Source organism: Danio aesculapii, chromosome 14 (genome assembly GCF_903798145.1).
Source record: "Danio aesculapii chromosome 14, fDanAes4.1, whole genome shotgun sequence".
Classification (NCBI taxonomy): Eukaryota; Metazoa; Chordata; class Actinopteri; order Cypriniformes; family Danionidae; genus Danio; species Danio aesculapii.
The window spans coordinates 39619305-39640930 of record NC_079448.1 but is presented as its reverse complement, the minus strand read 5'-3'; the positions used below and the strand labels follow the sequence as shown (position 1 = coordinate 39640930).

Here is a 21626-nt window from a genome sequence, read left to right as displayed (position 1 = left end):
TATCTTAGGCAAATGGCTATCAATGATATTTGATTTCTGGCCCTTCATACAAAAAATTTTGGGCACTCCTGTTCTAAATTAAAACTAATTGGCAGTAGGTGACATAAATGCCTAATGAGCAATTTATTGACTAATTTACAGTATTCATTTGACTAGTTCAAATGACTGATTTATTCAGAAATGAAGTTAAAAGCTCACAGTGTGTCAAGATATCAAATTATTTGGTTCATGTTTACTGGACTTGTCTTGCTTATGTGATATTGATATGAGACATAGGGTGTACTCACACTAGGCTATTCGAATCATGCTGCAGTTCAGTTGGTTGGTCCTGGCCCCGTTGGAAGAGGTGGTCCAGAGCGTGGTTCGCTTGGGCTCAGGCGTGGTACGCTTATAGTGCAAAGAAAGACTAAAGATGCAACATCCCATTTAATTTCATATGGATTTATTACTCATTCTTTCTTTCTTTCCAATAAACGCAAACTGTCATAGGTTATCAAAGATGCTGCACTTCAGCTGCCAACTTTAGCAAACCTCCTAATAAAAAAAATTAGTTTGAGCGTCAAAAGCAGTGAATCTGTTCAACAAAAGATTCTTCCTTATGTCACACGACTTAAAATAATGCAAAACAATATAACTAAAACAATATCTATTGTACTGATTGTTCTTTTCCTGTTAAATTGAACAGTCAGATCATTGATGATATAGCGTACTTGGGCTCAGAAGGTAAAAATGCAGTGTAAATGTGGGTCATCGGGGTAGTGGAGATCATGCCCAGGCTTGGTTCAACGCAACAGTGTCTGGGTACTCTCAAAAACAAATTTTATGCACCAAAATCTTGAATGTGAAGGACATATAACAGCTTCATGTTCATCACCAGTGAAATTAATGTAATATGGTATGACTTGCAAAGGTCTATAACTAGTTCATTATATTAACTCTATAAACTGACAGCTAATTGTGGCCAGTGCTTGATAGAGTTGGCACATGTTGCTAGTTTCTGTTTGGTGAAAGTGTTGCAGCATGTTTCATTCAGAAGGGCTCATGCCTATAATCCAGGGGTCTCCAAAACCTGGATCACAAAAGTGTTGTTACAGGATCACAAGAAAACAAAATTACTCTATATATGATCCTAATTTATTGTTAGTTTCCATTTAAGAACTCATATCCATGTGTTTGCACAGCACACACCTGATTAAAATGCTGTGCTGTGCCTTTCTATAACTTCTAGAATTGTAACCATTGTTTTCTATGGAGGTTACAAAACACATAGAAAACAATGTTAAGAAGGGCACCACACCACACTTAGGGTCCTTTCACACTAGCACTTTTGGTCCGCACCCGTGTTTGTTTGACGTCAGCGTACGGTATGTTTAGCTAGTGTGAATGTGCCTTCTAACCTCGAGTACGTACCCTTGAACCGTACCCCAGACCACCTCTCTCAGGCAGACTCGGGTATGGTTCGTGGGTACTCACTCGAGTTCAGAACTCTGGTCCGGTTCACTTTAGGTATGAATGCTATTGTACCAAATAACGGAAGTGAACCGCTAACTGTAAAACAAACTATTGTTTTCATAACGTTCTTTCGTGTGTGTCTGTGCATCACGTACATGGTGACAAGTGAGACTGAGCCAGGGCAAACACAGTGATAATGTCTGCTTGTCTCCTCCAAAAACAGCTTCTGCAGACATCGCGTTGTGTTCTGAACGTTTATAATATCTTTGTAGCAGACAGATGCAAGTTGCTTTCTGAATGTCCAAAATTAAAGTATTCAGTAAAAGCAGAGTGACCGCGATTTATGGATGTCTTTCCGTTTTGTCATTTAGCTTTCGTGGCCGTCACTAGCAATAGCCGTACACACAACAGCAGCTCGATCTCGCAAGCATATCAGGGTTCAGAAGGAAAAAAGACAGTGTGAACACAAACTAACCGAAAAGGTGGCAAGGGGAACAATCGAACTTACGGTCCAGGCAATTGAACCAAGTGTGAAAGCACCCTTAGTGTGCAATCCACTTATGATTCAGCTAATGCAGCACGAGTTCTCTCCTCAACCTCACCACACTCCAACCCCAAAATATTATAATTTCTGAGTGTGCCTCACACAGGTGAGTGGGCTTAACAAACCACCTGTAGAAAACGCACTCTTTCATCTCTCTGACACAAACATTGTGCAGTTATGAAATGTGCTTCACACATGTGAGAGGGCTTGACAAACCACATGTAGAGAAAAAAAAACTCCCTCCTTACTCTAGAAATAAAAATATCTGAGGAAAAGCAAATTCCTTTGTAAAACTACTTGTGTGTATTGTCTCTTGTTAAATCACCAAATGCCTCCTTCACTTGTAAGTTGCTTTGGACAAAAGCATCTGCTAAATGACTAAATGTAATGAGTGGGAAACAAACATTTCTCGAAAGTTTCACATATTGTTGCAGGGAAATAATCCCAGTGCTCACATTGAATAATATGGCTGTATTATGTTTGTTTATATTAGTTATTGCATGTATTTGTAATATAGTGACAAAAAATATCAATATGAACACCCGTGCATGCTACAAATAAGGCTGCAGACCCCTGTCTTAATCCCTTTGAAGGGTTTTCCCTCCAGAGTGACAGCTTTCCAGAGCTTAGTGCATAGGGATGAGCCAACCCAGGCTCATTCTGAAAACATACCGCTATATACATTTCTGGAGAGCGCCAAATAAGCCCCGGAAGTTACGTTTTGTTTTGTTTTTTTGCAGTTTTTGTTTCTGCAAATCCACCAGAGGCCACTGTGTATGCTTTTTGAGATCTGTAATTTCTCTCGTGAGTGCCATTGGCGACTGCTGTTCTCACGTAATCCACCAGAGGCCAAAGTCGACTGACTGAATGACTGACTGATTGACCAATCGACCGTTCGCTGCATTTCATGTCCGCCGACGTACATGGAGAGCTAACTGCACAGGGAAAGCAGTCCACATGGAGGTAAGCACTCAGCTGGTAAGCATAAAAAAGAACGGCGTCAGACCGCCCTGTAGCATTCGTTTTAAAGACAAAATGCAGCCATACGTACTTGTGGCTACATAATTCACCGATCTCCAGAAACGTTTATAGGGCTACATTTTCAGAATGAGCCTGTGTTGGGATGAGCCCTTCGTAATTTGTCACCAAATACCTTCCCCGCATGCGCAAAGGATCATTGGGGCCCGAAGTGTCCATCAGTTATACTCTTCAAAAACCTTAATTCTGAAGGGCCCTTCGAAGTGTGCAAGTTTTGAGCACTTTGGTTTGGAACAACACTTCATTATGCCAGCCATGGTTGTTTTCACTTTGAAGGTGTATGCATCCCATTGGAACGCATCGTCTGTGTTACAAAAAAGACCCAGTGTCCCAACACTCCCTGGTGTCATGATTAATTCAGTTAAATCCACATTTACTTATATAGCGCTTTTCATAACAAATTTAACAGGAATGCAGCTTTAAAATTTATATAATTAAAAAGTGTAATACACTGTCAAATCTGTGCCCCCGTACACACTATATCTACAATATATCTAACGCTGAGCCCAACAGTATAGAGGCATTTGACATTTTGTACAGCTTATTCAGTACAAGACTTCCTGCTAACCCACAGTCAGAGGTTAGCAATTAGCGAGTCAGGCTTTCAAACCACGGTCACTTTATCTTAAAGGCTATACTGTGAAAACTCAAAACTCTTTATATATAAATAGATCATTTAACTGTAGGTTGAAAAGAAAAAAGTTAAACAAGTTCATGCCAGCATTGATCTGGTTTCCTGGGCCGAGCAGAACTTTATACGAGGTTCATTTATGCAGCGGAGTGTAAACCATAACTGAAGTCAGTCATTATATGCATATTTACATTGAAACGATTAATTTGTCTGAGGAAATAAGAAAAGGATTGACTTAGAATTTGACTCTACTTCTGAGAATAAAACTCCAACTCCGAGGGTTTGCAAATGAACTCCGTCAGTCAGTTTAACTCTGAGAGTCGCATTAAAGAGGGACTGAATCATATGTTATTAAAGGGAGACTGAATCGTATCATCGGCACGACTCGACTCTGAGTGTGTTAAAATGGCTGATGGACTGTTCATTTGCAAACCACGGATTGGTCTCTTTGTCTCAGGATGTAGATTATTTAAATTCAGAGACTAGACTTTCCTCATTTCCTCAGACGAATTACAGGTACAGCGCTCTGAAATTAGTTCACCTGCACAGCTGAGCTCAGAGAATGGAAGCCTCACACTTTTCCATTAAAAAAGGATTGTTTCCTCTTGTCTGTATAACCAGGAACGAGAGGATTAATAGCGTGAAAATGAGCGCTTTGTCATTCACTGAGATTGTTTCACAATGAAGTTGGACGTTTCCCGTTCTGGACAATCATTTCAGAGGAACGCGTGGCCTAGTGTCCTTTTGCCTTTCAGGTGTTTAGAGGTCTGTAATTAATGCATGTCACTTTGAAGCACGACCGACTTTGGAATTAGGGGTCCCGCTTTGAGGTCAAAGACACACATAGTCTGACAGTGACAGGACAAATAAAACTGAGAAGGTGAAGGGATGAAGGGATGAGTACTGATGCTCAAAAATCCAGATTCAGCAGTTAAAAAATACTTCTAAAATGTACTCCTACATTTTACCACCCAATAAATATATAGCTATAATAATAATAATAATAATAATAATAATAATAATAATAATAATAATAATAAAGATTTCAATATAATATTAATACAGAAACCTCAAATTACAATCAGCAGTTGTGTCATATTACTTTATATACACACACACACACACATACATATATATATATATATACATATATATATATATATATATATATATATATATATATATATATATATATATATATATATATATATATATATATATATATATATATATATATATATATGTATGCATGTATGTATGTATTTGTAAAATGTAAGCACCTTAACATTAACTTCTTGTTTATAATTTCCATAAAACCCATATTCATTCATTCATATTCTTTTCGGCTTAGTCTCTTTATTAATCAGTCACCACAGCGGAATGAACCAACTAATCCAGCATATGTTTTACACAGCAGATGCGCTTCCACCTACAACCCAGCACTGGGAAACACACTCTTGCGTTCACACACATACACTACAGACAATTTGGCTTATTCAATTCATCTATAGCACATGTCATTACACTTATGGATCGAAACCGGAGCACCCGGAGGAAACCAACAAGAACACGGGGAGAACATGCAAACTCCACACATAAATGCCAACAGACCCTGCTGGGGCTCAAACCAGCGACCTTCTTGCTGTGAGGTGATTGTTCTATCCACTGCGCCACTGTGAAGCCCTTAAAAACAATAATGTTTCATAAAAACAATAATTATGAAAACAACTCTCTTATAACTGTGTCACTTTATACTATAAAGCACAGAATATAATACAAGAACCTGGCTTGTAGGCATATCTTAAATTCGGTTGGATTTTAAAATTAATTTAAGTTACACAATTAGCACAATTTCTGCTAATTTCTCACAGCACAAAAGTAATGAAAGAAGCCTTGGGTTATTATTAATTTTTTTTTAATGTGAAATTAGACGTTTTACATCCAAACACAATTACGTTAATAAATAAATAAGACAATGTATCAGCAGTTCACTGATATTGGAGTTATGATGTTGACCAATCATAAAATAAGTCTGAGATTGAAACAAGAAACAGTGATAATTTGAAATAAAAATATTTGCATGCTTGCTGAATTCTCTTTCTTAATCTACTTGTGTTTTGTTTTCAAAAAAAATAAATAAATAAATAAAAATATATTAAGCGCCGCTACTGTTTTCAATATTGATAATATTCAATTATATCTTGAGTGTGCAAATCAGAACATTAGAATGATTCCTAAAGGGTCATGTTACGCTGAAGACCATGAGTGTCGCACTTCCTAAAAATAAGCTTTGGTAGAAGTACAGTGGGGTAAAGAAAGTATTCAAAACATCATGTTTATTTTTTATTTTGATAAAATATTGTAAAGGAGCTGTTGACATGAAATTGAACCACGTTTTAACAAACATAAAAATAAAACAAATAATTTTTAAAAATCTTATGCGTAATAATCATGAAATGACACAAGCACTGAACTACTGAAATGTATTAGATACTTTATATTAAATGTTTTTTTTGGTGATGGCAGATTAAAGACGCCCCTCATATGGAGAATGAAGTCCCATGAATTGCTCAGGAGTTTTTCTCAGACTTCAACAGAGTGTAAAAATCTTGATGGTCCTTTGGGTCTCGTCTATCAAATCTGAACTTTATTTTGTATTTTCTATTGAATTCAAGTAAGGTGATTGGCTGGGCCATTTTACAGCTGGATTTTCTTTCTCTGAAAGCATTTGAGAGTTTCATTGGCTGTGTTTTGAATCATTGTCTTGCTGAATTGTCCACCCTGGTTTCATCTTCATCATCCTGCTAATGTAAATGTTGGACTGAAGCAGCAAATAATAATGTCAACGTGCAGAGGGTTGCTGAATAACTACTGAGAGATGTCAGCTGCTGTCTGGGCTTTCACTGCCTTTCTACACCTCCCTTTCTTCATGTGTTCAATATTTTCCCTGTGTCATTTAATTTAATTCACATAACTTAATTTGTAAACTAGCTTGGTTTGTTTTGTTTGCATATATGGATTTATTTTGTTGTTACCGACATCCGGGAAACATTTCAAGTCAACAGCACCTTTAGAAATCGGTTTTCTGAGAAGAATGGTGATGTGTTCAATACTAATTTCCCCCTCTGTGCTTTCTTTTAAAAATAAATTAATTAATATACGCAGCAATTTTAAAGCTTTAATAATCTTTTGCAAATTACTATTTTAAAAAGTATTTTTAACTAATAAATGCAGCTTTGGACAGCACAAGAAACTTCTTAAAAAGAAGGGAAAAAAGGTAATTATTGCAATTTTTAGAGCAGTAGCGTATAACGCAGACACACAGGATTCGCACTTGTGGAAGAAGCCACAGGCAGCAGGAAGTGCTCTGAGTAATCCGTAGTAATGAGACAGTGTACCTGCTTACTGTCAGAAAAATCCAGACGGCCGCACACATACACTCAGACTTCGGCACTCCAGTTTACAGCTACACACACCTTGCTGACTCATTTTGATGTTCCACACAGCTGCACGAATGCATTTCTGCCCTTTGACTTCAATTTCAGCCTAATTTCTATTCCGGTCCACGGTGAGCTTTGACTCTTTGGTATTGGGGAGAAGGCAAAGCAGGCATTAGAGATTTGAATCAGGGTAGAAAAAAAATAGCCTAATTTAGCACTGGCCCATGAGATAAGAGCTCCGTCAGCTTATCATAGAACAAACAACCATCAGACCCGATCCCCCTGATACGCCACTGTTATTAACTCCAACAAGAGGATGAATAATTCAACATGTTAATCTCTCTCAACACACAGACACACACACACACACACATACAAACACTCCCACATACAGTACATTTGCAAACACACGTGAACGCATGGACACAGGAAGGCTCACCTAATAATAAAGTATACAAGTGTTTATATGTTGATGCGGTGTGACAGAAGTGGACACTTCTCGTTTGTGTTTGCGGTTTCGCACCAGCTAAGAGGGAAGGCCGTATGTCACAACTATAATTATGCGTTCTGGAAAGATCTTACTGAAGGTGAAGTGTGTCTGGTGCTGCTAATGGCGCTGAAATTACGCACTTCGCCTTTGGTAAGTTCTTTCAAACAAACATGGACCAGGCATAATGACTGTTTCCAAACACATTTCAAACACTCCACCCATTTGCTTGTTTCTGTTGATTCTTTGTGTGTGTCCACACCCAGTTGGGTCATTTAAACAAACAGATTGCTGACAATGAGCCGCATTCGGGTCTGTACTAATTGAAGGATGTGCTTTCTTTTCAAGTGTTTTGATGGCCCACTTTGGACATTCTGTTAACTATACACTGTAAGTTTCTTTGCAACTAGATGTCAACTACCTCACAATAGACTGTTAGAGACAGGTCAATAAATTGACATGTATTTGCAAAATCTACTGAGAGATTATATTTATATATATATATATATATATATATATATATATATATATATATATATATATATATATATATATATATATATATATATATATATATATGTATATATATATACATACATAAAACAAACAAACAAAAAAAAACATAACCAAACAATATAAAAAGCCCATTACACCAGGTATTAACGCATTTTCATCAATTCCGCAAAATGCATTTTGTTCTCAGTGGAATATTTCATAGCATTTTTTTTATTGTTTAATAAATAACATGCTACATATATTATAAATAAATAGACGAAAACAAATAAATAAACAAATACATAAGTAAATAACTAAACAAAAACAAACAAACAAATAAATAAATAAATAAACAGTGGAAAATATCTATTTGTTATATGGTTGTATTAGTTAATGTTAGTTAATATTTTACTAGCATAAACAAACAATGAACAACTCATTTATTACAGTGTTTGTTTGTGTAAGTTAATGAAAATACAGTTGTTCATTTTAAGTTCACGTTAACTCATGGTGCATTGCTTATGTTAACAAGAATGAATTTGGATGTTAATAAAGCATTAGTAAATGTTGAATTAGGTCTCTCTCTCTCTCTCTCTCTCTCTCTGTGTGTGTGTGTGTGTGGTATTGGACTACAAATTCAATGTTGCATTCTCTTCTACCTGCACAGCTGTCAATTAAACAAACTTAATTAAAACTTAAAATTGCTCAATGCAAACCCTACAAGTGCTGTCAGAAATGTTCTGTTTATGTTCAGTCATTTCACTTTAAATGCAATACAAAGAACCTATTCATCATCATAAATAAGAAACTCCTACACCTTCACACATTACTCTGAAAAAAAATGCTTATGTTAGAAGAAAATTTCAGATGGCACTTAAATGTTTTGCATCTGAACTCTTCATTTTCTTTTATGCAAAGCGTAACGCAAGAATGTGATTTGTCACCAAACATTTATTTAATCTTTTTTGTTTTGAGTGATGAAAATACCCAATCCTTTGTGCAAAATTAATTTATTTATTCCTACATACTCCAATGCAATCACTTTTGATGTCCTTAAGTATGTGCTAAATGTATGTAAGCTACTAAATTGATATACATGCTAACATGTTACAAATGCTGTATATGGATATAAGAAAAAAGAAAAGAGAACAAAAGAGACAGCTTTAAATGAAAGGTGTAAATGGGAATGTGTCTCCTTGGAGAATTTTACTACTTTTGATCTGATTGACCAAAATGCAATCAGTGCCAGTGACAGTGACACAAGGAAGAAGAAGAAGAAAAAAAACGAAAAGAAGAAGAAGACAATGTAGAAGAGTTTGCAGATTTAAAAAAAAATGTTTTTGAAAATTATTTATGGCGGCATTGTGGGTAGCGCTGTTGCCTCACAGCAAGAAGGTCGCTGGATTGAGCCTCGGCTGGGTCAGTTGACATTTCTGTGTGGAGTTTGCATGTTCTCCCCATGTTTGCGTGAGTTTTCCACTGGCTGCACCGGTTTCCCCCACAGTCCAAAGACATGCGCTATAGGTGAATTTGGTATGCTAAATTGTCTGTAGTGAATGTGTGTGAATGAGAGTGTATGGGTGTTTCCAAGTGATGGGTTGCCACTGGAAGGGCATCCAACAGTGTAAAACATATGCTGGAATAGTTGGTGGTTCATTCTGCTGTGGCGACCCCAGATTAATAAAGGGACTATGCTGAAAAGAAAATGAATGAATGAATAAATGAAAATAATGTATGATCATTCACTGTCCTTCAGCTTATTCCTTTCTTTATCAGAGTTCACCACAGTGGAATGAACTACCAATTACTTTGCCGCATGTTTTACTGACAGATGCCCTTTCTGCCACAGCCATTAGTGGACACTAACTCATGCAAACCCCAGTGCTGGAAAACCGCCTGCTCTCTCTCCCATGAACACACACTTACTATGGCCAGTTTACCATTACCACATGTCTTTGGACTGTAAGGAAAACAAGCGTACACACAGGCAACCCATTCAAAAATAGGGATAACATTTCAACTCTACACAGAAATGGGAATTAAACCACAAACCTTCTTGCTTTAAGGCAAACATGATATCCACTTAGCCACTATGTCATCTCATAACAATGTACAATGCTGATAAATATCCAAAGTCTTCATGAGATAAAATCTTGATCAATCTAGGAGAATAAACGGCGTTTATTTACAGTAATAGTGCACATCACATGCTCAAAGCAGCATCTATAGATATAAGATCAGTAAAAAACAACTATTGTTTCAAGTTAAATTAGCATAAGCCTTTAATTTATGAACACTGACAGGAATAATTGTGTTTATTGACACTAGAGTGATATTTAATCACTTTCAGTTGTGGCGCTTTCTCCTTTCAGTATATAATGAAAAGCATTGGCGAAAACTCTCTTTCACATGTTTTATTCTCTACACTGCATATTTGAACACAAAGCTTTCCAATGTCACAATTCATTCCATCTCATATTAGAATAACATCTATTTAAATGTTTCACTGTGTTAAAAAAACAACACCAGCTAAAGCCTATGGAATGTACAGCAGAGTTGACAACAGCAATCAAAGAAGGTGGAGCTTAGCAAACGAGCAATTGAAAACCACTCAAACACCTCTGTGTCTGTGGAGGGAACAATCTACTGTCAAAACCTGTTGACTCCTAAGGGAAACCATGCAGTAGTGTGCATCATGAAAGAGCTGTTATCATGCATTGTCTTGTCTTTCATCAAGTAGTTTGTTCCCAGGAGGTTCAGTTGTTTCTAAGGTACTTTTTTTTGGCAATTGGCTAACATTCATTCATCCGTGATGCCACAAACCAACCCGGACATTTAGCTAGTCAAAGGCCGCCGGTAATGCAGGTGAGCTGTTATTTTCACAGGTGCCGAGCAGGTCAGAGCGTGACGCGTCTACCGTGAACACTTCTATTAATTCAGTTATTCACAAACCCATGAGACTCGGAGCGGTCAAAGCTACAAAGCACTCAAACGATCAAAAAGCACCTCGGGCTCACTTGAGCGATCCTCCAGAAAGTTTTCAGCAGAACGGTGACCTGTGTTTAATCAGTGAAAGAGTTCAACTCGGAGGACGTTCTATGGGTGTAATTTCGTTTTTTTTTCGTCGCCTCGAAACCTTGCGGGCTGATCAACAAAACCCCTTTAGTCAGTGAATATGGGAAGCAACCACCCGTATCCTCCATCTCGGCACGGCCGCCCTCCTTTCTGCTGATTCCTGACTGACATTTAGATAAAGGTGAGAGAGAAAGGCCCAGCTGAGCTGGTGCCCGTCGCCAGGGTAAATTCACTGCGCCCTTTCAGCGACTCGGAAGTCAAATTATAGCTTGCGGTCTGACATTTCCATTGTATTGGTAGAGTGCTGTTTTATTCTCCTAATTAGGCCATTAGGTACATCACTGATCTTGCGCCTAGAGATGGCCAGCACTAATAAAGAACAGAGAAAACCTGGGATAAAAGGGAAGCGGTGGAGAGAAACTGAGGGGAGAGATGAAGGAAGAAAGCCAGAGAGATGTGTAAAGGGAATCCAGGAAAAGAGAGCGAAAAAGCCTTGTAACAGCAGCCCTGGCAAACCAAAGTAGAGACGGAGCTGTGAACTGAAAGAGATGAATAGATAAAACACATATACAGAGGGAGAAATAGAGGAACTGAGATACCAGGGAAAATCATGGAGGTGGAAGGATTTAAAGATGAATACGGCGAACCTTTGCTCAACGGTTTTAGAGATTGAATCAGAGGGAGAAAAATTCAGTTATGAGTTCACGGTGGCACAGGTGACAGAACGGAGTGTGCTGTGCTCTACTGTACATCCACCCTGGGATATTTATACATACTCACTCAAATATCACTCCCTCTGGATAACTGGACACAGGTTGTGATGAAATATCAAATTCCTGAAGTTGGACTTTTTAAGGCCCTTTCTGAATATTGCAATGTCCTGTAAACATTTATCAAGAAATCAAGTTGAGAAAGAGAATTGAATTGTTTTTTATACCTCGTACGGAAAACCTTGCTAAGCATGCTACATTAGGTTAACTGTATTGAAACTCACAGAACTCAGACTCAGGTGGGGGAGGAAAGATGCTAAGAGGAACATAGCCGTTGCCATGGATGAGTGAAGAATATAAGAAGATGGGAAGATCATTATCTGCATAAGAGTTTCCAAACATTTTTGAAATTAATAACAATCAATTTGACCAACAACACTCATGACCTACATCTGTTAAACTCACCTTGCCACCTTTACCTTCAGAACTACCTTAGATTGTTTTGGCACAAGTTTAGCAAAGTAATATAGTATTACTCATATATTTTGCTTGATATTACATGACAATATCGTGCACTTCCAGCATATTTGCCTGCTGTAAATTCATGATGTAAATCTCCTGTTCCACCACACCTCTTCTAGATTGAGACCTAGTTGCTGTGAAGTTCTCACTGAACTTTGGACTCAAAGTATTCTTTTATGAAACAAGTTTAAGATGATCTCTTGAACATTTCCATCACAAGTTTAAAGGTCTGTGAGGTGATTTGAAATGTGATTTTTTTTTATATTATTTGATGTTTGATGTAGTCTCAACTGAAAAATGAAGAGAGGGTGGGACAGAGTAGCTCCCCCCACTCTTTTTTAAGAGCCAATACCATTGAATTTTTATCACAGATCTGCCAGTCAGAGTGGAAGAGATCAAGCAAATCAAATGAATAACAAATGAGAAGGGTATTGAATGTTGCAGGACAAGTCAGATACTAGAGAGCATTTGATTGGTCAAGATTTGATGAGAAACTGAAGTATAGGGTGAAAATAAAAATGTTGATCCATTTAAGCGGAAGTGCCAAACTGCAAGCTTTTTTTTATGTTTATATCAGTTTTATATTTTCTGAACGCAATTTGTGTTTTGCAAATTGGTTTTGCAGCACATTAGCTAATATATGTCAGCAAAACTAACAGACTGAAACTAACTTAAAAAAATGATTTTAATTTCATGGAACCTTTAGGCTCAATCCCAATTTTACCCCTTAGCCCTTGCCCTCACCCCTATCCCTCATTTTGTGCATTCACGTGAAGGTGTGGGGGTGTGTCAATTCTCTTTAGCTTGAAGGTGTAGGGATAAGGGGAAGGGCTAGGACCACACTTGAAACCAAGGGGTACACAAATTGATGACAAATAACAACGTGTGCAGGTGTTGTAGTGCTGTGCCATTTCTTAGGGGTAAAATTTGAAGTCCTTCCCCTTCACACTCTGTCCCAAGGACCAAGGGGAAGGTGTAGGGGTACAAAATTAAAATTGGCACTTCTGCAGACCTCTAGTGATTATCTGAATTATCGTTGCCTTTCTATTAGCTGACCCATATTAGCTGATCTGGTCATAACTCTGGCATCAACAAGGAATTTTACCCCAAGAACTTGTTGGAATTTTATAATTCAATTCCATGCCTGTTCAATACAAAAGTCAGGATAAGTTGATCAAAATCAAATGCATTAGTAATACAAATAAATATTTCGATTCCGAGCTCTGGATCACGTCTGTCCCTTATATTACACCAATACAATGCAAGAATTACATTCGGGAGGTTCGAAACAGCTCTGCATTTCCCTGACACCAGTATTTATACACCACTGATATTAAAAGGTGGAGTTTTGGTGGACTTCATCCATTTATCATTCTACAATACTCTACAAAACCCAAACATACTTCCTCTTTTCTACAAACTCTGCACAACATTAAAAGCATAAGACTTCTCACCTACAAAAATTCTGTTCAGCTTCAGCACACCTTTGCTGAAACAGGGAAAGCTAAATGAGAAGGTAAAGGTTTATTTCAGATATTGATGCGCTGTGACTTTTCAACCAGCTGCATCTACTTCTGCAAAAATGCTAATTAGTATTCAAGCATGTCACACTCTGAGGAGAAGTTTTTAATATATCACTCAGCCATACATATAATTAATAAAAGCAAAAGAGACATAAAATAAATAAAAATAACTTTCTTTTTTTCCCAACAAACTTTAACTCAGAGAACATTTTTCTCTTATTTGGACCATCATTACATCCTAGAGATTCAAGACACTCTTCAAACGTTAAAACCCAAATTTGGGTTAAAATTTCATTTAAATGTAAATTACATTTTTATTCCCATGGCTGGGTTTGTCCTTATTTGACAATGTTGGGTTACAACAACCCAGCATTTTTTGTGTAAAAATAACATTAAATCAGCAGATTCTGAAATACTTAGACCAGCCTGTCTGGTCTAACAACAAAACCACATACAAAGGCAATTTTCTACCTTATTATAATCAGAGGTGGAAAGAGTTCTGAAAAACCATACTCAAGTATAAGTACCATTACTTGTCCAAAAATGTAGTGCAATTAGATAAAAGTAAAAACAACTCAAAATATGAATAAAAAGTAGCCCTTTTAAAAGTAGTGAGTAGTGAGTATTACACAGTAAAATGCTGATGTGTTTATTTTGAAGTTGTGCATGTGTGTGTAAATATAACATTCTGTAATGCATTTAGTTATTGTATAAAAGGCACCTATGATGAAAATCATCTTTTTTAAGCAGTTTGGACAGAACTGTGTGTATGTATAGTGTGTCCACAGACAAATTGGAGTGATAAAAACACAATAAGTCTCTTTTTAAAAATTTCCTGTCGTTAAAATAGGATCCAAATTCCTCCCATTTTGAAGCTGAAGCTGACATAGGAGTGCGGTTTTCACCGCCCACCGAATTGTTTGACAGCTGCATATTAACATGTCTCCGTAGTAGCGCATATACTAATATCAAGAAGATGCTTCAATCCCAGTTTATAGACGTTAAATCAGGTTTATTAAACAGCTACATAGTGTTCAAAGTAGAAGTTTCCAACATTCTATAAGGTATAATAAATAATCTGATGGGTGTTTTGAGGTGAAACTTTACAGACGCATTCTAGAGACACAAAAGACTTCTTAAATCCTAAAAATGGGGTAAAATGGGTGCTCTTTAAGACTATTTGGCGATTTCATCAATAGCTGTTTCTATCCAAAGATGCAAATTGAATTTATGTGCAAAACTGAAATATGGAATATAAGACGTGTGAACAAAGCAGCATTTCCATCCAAGTAGTCAAAGGGAACAAAATTGTCACTTCCTGATTGACTGGTGCCAAATATCAAAAGTAAAAACAGAATTTACTGCTTTAGGAGAAGCTGCATCTATTTTTTTTTCTTTATTTAAAAAAGAAGACAGTATGCCAACACGCAATAAACGGTTGGTGGCGTTTAAAGGCATCAGACACGGAGCACAGAATCTCTTGGCTATTCTGGAGGTCATAATTAATATATTAAAACACTAATACTAAAATGGTTAAGGCCTTTTAGAATGACCAAAACAACATTTTAGATGTGTTACAATGTGCTCAGCCTGCTGGTTTGTCCATTTGCATGCATATTATAATCACATGATCTCTTATCACAATGTTTTTTTAATGCACATACTGGAATTTGTTTGGTAAAAGGGTTTCCATCATAGTTTGTTCGCATCTTTTCTTATTGAATAAAAATTTATCCTACTCAGTTATGCGCATGTTTTTTTATGTGCATTTTTCAAGCATTTTTTAACTCAGTGTTTCCATCAATAGGTGGCTGGAAACGTAGCTAGTGCCATGCAGTCTAAACAGTATCTCGGTCATTGCGTGTAAAGATTTTGGACATTTTCTTGAACACTCTTAATGCTTCCAAATTGTTTGCTGCAATTATAAAGTGCCCATGTCTTGGAATTATTCAGTATTATGTGATTTAATTTCGATGTGTGATTTGATAGGACATGAACAGCAGGACTGATTTTTCTACTGACCCAATCCCCATAGACAAGAAAAAAATAAAGTAGTGGCTGCTAGTTGAAGGAAAGTAGTGGAGTAAAGTACTGATTCAATACAAAAAAATTACTTAAGGGAAGGTAAAAGTACACATTTTTAAAACTACTTAATAAATTAAGTTTCCTACGAAAAACTACTCAATTACAGTAATTTGACTATTTGTAATTTGTTACATTACACAACTGATTATAACACTTGGATTGACCCTCATCTTGCCCCTTCAAATGCATTTACTAGCTGCCATGTATTTGTTTGCAATCTAATTAATTTTTGTGACAGCAAAGCCAAATTTTGATTGATCAATAATCCTTCAAATGTGCTGATTTGGTGTAAGTGCTCATTTTCTCATAATCTTTCTTATTAATACCAATGATCAAAAGAGTATTTTAATGCTTCAATTTTTTTATGTGGGAACTAAGAAATTTTGATGAATAGAAAGTTTAAAACAGCAGTATGTATTTGATACAGGATGCTTCAGTAACATTACACTTCACTGTCATCATTGTTCAATGTAATTTGCCCTTGAATAAAAGTACAAATAGCTTCTTTTTTTGTTACTGATACATTCATACATATTTGGAGACTTTGGATAAATTCTTGATCTTTCATGAAATATCACATTGATTTATGAAGCACTATGATCATTCTCGGCTATAGTTGAGTTTTTGTGATGTCAGGTGGTGTGTTACGGCTTAAATAATGATCTAAATATGGCTTTCCTCATCTAACCAAGTCATTAGAAGTTTGCCCATGTAAGCATTATTAATGGGAAAAGGCGATGTCTAATTAAGAAGTGTTTGAAAGGCCTTGACCTTTCTGCAGACAGTCTGTAAATCATAACTGCAGGGTTAAATATGACATTAATTTTCTCTTGTACCTGCTAATGCACTGATGAAAGTGTGATGCTGGCAAGTAAGGTGGGAAAACAAGATACATATTTAATTACAGACGCCCTCCATAGTTTAGTTTAGTATTAGTTTTTTATTTTTTTACTTTGAGCCAAATGGCGAAGGTGAATTTGAATCAATCTCCAATGCAATTAAAAAAAAATTGCAGATCATTTTAAAGGCTCACGAAACACCAAAACTCATTTTTTTGAGATGTTGACAGACATATATATGTCCCACATTGCTAAAAAGCTCAATTATGCTGGGTTCACACCAGATGCGGAACATGCAAATAAATCGTGCTATTCACACGTAAATAGACATGTAAACATTTTGAGTTTACCCGCTTTATTCGTGCGTCAAATCCACTTCATTCTCGTGTCAAATTCATTCTTCTGTCTACCCGGTGACTCTAACTTCGTTGATAAATGGATTTTTCTGTGAGAATTGCTGTGTTTATGTGCTTTATGACGGCTGAAGAACAACGTCGATTCATTTGGAGCCTTGTCTGAGTACACTAGATCTATTCAGAGTTGCACCCAGCTCTGTAAGTTCATAAACTCCTCTAGAAACTATACTTGATGATAAAGGCTTTCTGCAGTGCTTCCGACTGAGCAGAGCCCAGTTTGATGAACTGTTGTCCGGTCTCGACAGGAGGATTTTCCCCCAGGACAGCAATAACAGGCGCTATGTCATAATCACGCCCCTACAAGACAAAGCTCATGATTGGTTAATGTGGCGCAAATGTCTGCTGAAGTTCAGATTTTCCAATTCACATGAAATGCATGGTATATGCGTCAATCGCACAAAAAACGCTCAACTCGTGCTGTATCATTCGCACAAATCAAGACGCAGGGTATTTATTCATGTTTTACATTGACTTAGCATGTAAATCACTCAAGCTCGTTGCTTCTTCCGCGTCTGGTGTGAACGCAGCATTAGGACACATATATTTAGCTAAAAAGTGAAAGCTGGTTGTTTTTGCGTTGTTTCGAGAAAATTCCTTCTTCCAGTTTAAAAATAAATTTTGACGCAACGTCACGGCGATGAGATCATTGTGTAAATTATGGAGATTGGCTGTCTGTACCAGCCGGTCCAAAGTGATGTCATTGAGCTTACGTTTGATTCGGGGGACGTTCTTTACTGAAAAAAGTGTTGCATGCAAAACTGTTGCAAACAATTTATTTGTGTTGAATTTAAACAAACACATTAAATTGAGCAATGTTCAACTTAATTTGTTTGTTTAAATTCAGCCCAAATAAATTGTTTACAACCCCTTAATGTAAAAAAATTGAGTAAATCCAAGGAATCATCTTTGAATATTTTTTTTTCGCGCTGCAAGCTACAAGCCCAACAGTGGAAACGCAACATGATATTGACCTTATCTCCTGGGCAATTAGCCTGGCCCGATAAAAGCCCTGGCTCGCACTGGCCTGACAGTGGAAATGTGGCTATTGGCCCTTTAAAAGTATCCACTCGAATCGTTTCACTTCAACAAAACAATTGCATTACAAACCTTAACAAATGATCTGTACCTTACATCATGTGTGTTTCCATGGCAGCCACTGACTTTCACACAACGCTGAAAGGACAGAATGCAAAAAAGGTGCAATCGAGTATGCAAATGAGCATTAATTGTCATGTGAAAAGTGCTTTAATTATGTTGAGCCTGCCCAGGAAAGCAGATTGAACGGTGTGCAAACATTAGTGAACCGGGTGAGCTGCAGATTGGTGACCGTAGCTCTTCACGCTGTGTGTTTGACACATGCCCTTATTCCGTATGATTTATATGTGCTGCCTGTCAGCCCATTATCCTTGCAAACAACTACAAACAAATGCCTCTTATCTGTGATCGATTCTGCTCATATGTGCCAGTCTAATGTTCACGCTTTCTCTGACTTTCACTCTTGCTCTCCAGATAGCATGGCAGAACACACGCACACGCACACAAAATTAAACTGAAAATACATTTCTAGTGTGATGCATCCAGATTGAAATCACTCTCCATACGGCGTGTGTAAAACATCTTTCATCCATTCATGTTGGCATAATTTCTCCCCTAAGAGCTCCACATAAATGTGTCTGTGCAGTTGTAATGGCATGATCTCATTCCTGATCGCTAGTAAACATGTAGAAACCATCAATGAGATCTAAAATCAACATTTCCTTGTGTCTTATTTGCATGTAAGTGACCTGAAGTTGCCTCTCTCTCTCTCTCTCTCTCTCTCTCTCTCTCTCTCTCTCCCCAATGGTTGGTATGATTATGTGCTCGATAATGACACAGTGTGCAATGTTTGAACAGAAAAGTGGTATTGATAAAAGAAAAAAGGGAATTTAAGAGGATATAACTACAATTCAAACGTTTTTAAGAAATCAATAATTTTACTTAGTGAGGATGTATTAAATTTATCAAGAGACAGTAAAGTTATTTACAGTTGAAGTCGGAATTATTAACCCCCCTGTTTACCCCCCCCCCCCCCATTTCTGTTTAACGGAAAGAAGACATATTTTAAAACATGATAGTTTTAATAACTCATTTTTAATAACTGATTTTTTATTTTTATTTTTATGTTTGCCATGATGAAAGTACATGAATTTTTACTATATATATATTTTCACAATACCAGTATTTAGCTTAAACTGCAATTTAAATGCAAGATTAGGTTAACTAGGCTAGTTAGGGTAATTAGGCAAGTCATTGTATAACATTGATTTATTCTGTAGACAATCGGAAAAAAAAAAAATGCTAAAGAGGGCTAATAATTTTGACCTTAATTGTTTTTTAATAATAAATTATTTATCATTCTGTTGAATCACATTGCACAATATAAAATTCATTCAATTCCCAATTTTCATTGTAAGTAAAGCAATGGGTAGCATTTATATGTATATATATATATATATATATATATATATATATATATGTATATATGTATATATATATGTATATATGTATATATATATATATATATGTATATATATATATATATATGTATATATGTATATATATATATATATATATATATATATATATGTATATATATATATATATATATATATATATGTATATATATATATATATGTATATATATATATATATATATATATATATATGTATATGTATATATATATGTATATATATATGTATATATATATGTATATATATATATATATATATATATATATAATATATTATATATATATATATATGTATATATATATGTATATATATATATGTATATATATATGTATATATATATATATATATGTATATATATGTATATATATATATATATTATATATGTATATATATATATATATATATATATATATATATATATATATATATATATATAGTATATATATAATATAATATATATAATAAATAAATATATATACATAGTCAGTGGTGTCTTCGAAGAAAATGAAAGATCCAGACGGGCATCCTGCTGATTTGATTCAGAAAGACACTTTTTTGCCAGATGGCTCACCGGTTTACTTTCAAAGCACCCGGTCCATTTTATTTGTATATGCTCTACTCAAACACACAAACTCTACAGGTGCCTGATAGTTAGATGTGTAGCTAACATCAATCAGATTCACTCTGGTGAACTGCATCCATGTTAGCATGTCACGTTTGATATGGTAATTTCACAGTAGGAATACACACAGGTTCGAAGACTTGTTCTCACTCCCTACAGTGCAATTTGGCCAGGTATACATCCACGCTAAAATATCAAGGTGAAAGTCATCATAGCTTGCGTAGAACAGACCCAGCTCCAAACCCAACTTTGAGAATAAATCGCCCGATAAGTAAATATTTAGGTTGATGTTTTAGAAATTATGGGATGTGTTGAAAAAAATGCATTGAGTGTGTTAACTAGCGCCATTGGGAGTTCCAAACATTTTTCTTCTTGGCGGGGTAGTTGAGGGTTATTTCTTGGATTTTGTACCATAATACACAACACCAACTCAAAAAATACATCACTGGAATGATTAAAATGTTAATAAAAGTCACTTTTTCCAACTTTTCAAGGTTAAAGTTGTTGGTCTTATAATGCAACTCAAAAGCATAAATAAAATGAATCTCAAAATATTGAAAAAGGCTAATTTACGGATATTTTTAAAGTGTACATAGGAAATACGGCCAAAAAATTATTTTAAAATTATTTAAAAATGTTTATATATTGGATCTTAACTCCCACCTTTACAAATCATGCTTTACTTCACGTTTTACATCTGATTATATATATATATATATATATATATATATATATATATATATATATATATATATATATATATATATATATATATATATATTGGTCAGAATCTGTATGGCTACATTTAAAATTGACAGTTGCTCATCCCACTCTTTCTCGGTTGTTGCTAGATGAGATACAGTAGCAGCCGGAAGATAATGAAATTTATTTAATAAATTACCCATTAATTGTATTTTAACATCTAACCCAACCCTGAACCCAACCATCACAGTAATGTAAAAACAGCAACTGCACTGTGTATAATAATTCCTACATTAATATAGCCCTTTTCTGGACACTCAAAGTGCTTTACTAATTTTTTTTCTCATCCACCACCAGTGTGCAGCATCCACCTGGATGGCACGACAGCAGCGATATTGCAACAGATCGCACACCACACACCAGCTGATTGGTGGAGAGGAGACAGAGTGATGAAGCCAATTGTGATATGGGGATGGTTAGGAGGCCATGATGGACAGAGGTCAGTGGGCACATTTGGCCAGGATGCCAGGGTTA

At 36.0% G+C, this 21626-nt stretch overlaps 1 protein-coding gene across 1 annotated transcript in view; it reads right to left on the bottom strand.

Annotated features, from left to right (window-relative positions):
* The window catches only part of pcdh1b (protocadherin 1b), a 285146-nt gene extending 284770 nt beyond the window's left edge, over window positions 1–376 (bottom strand). The window contains exon 1 of the mRNA XM_056471900.1: window positions 288–376. The gene's annotated coding sequence lies outside the window, so the exon portion shown is untranslated. The remainder of the gene's footprint in view (window positions 1–287) is intronic.
* Between the last annotated feature and the right edge of the window lie 21250 nt (window positions 377–21626).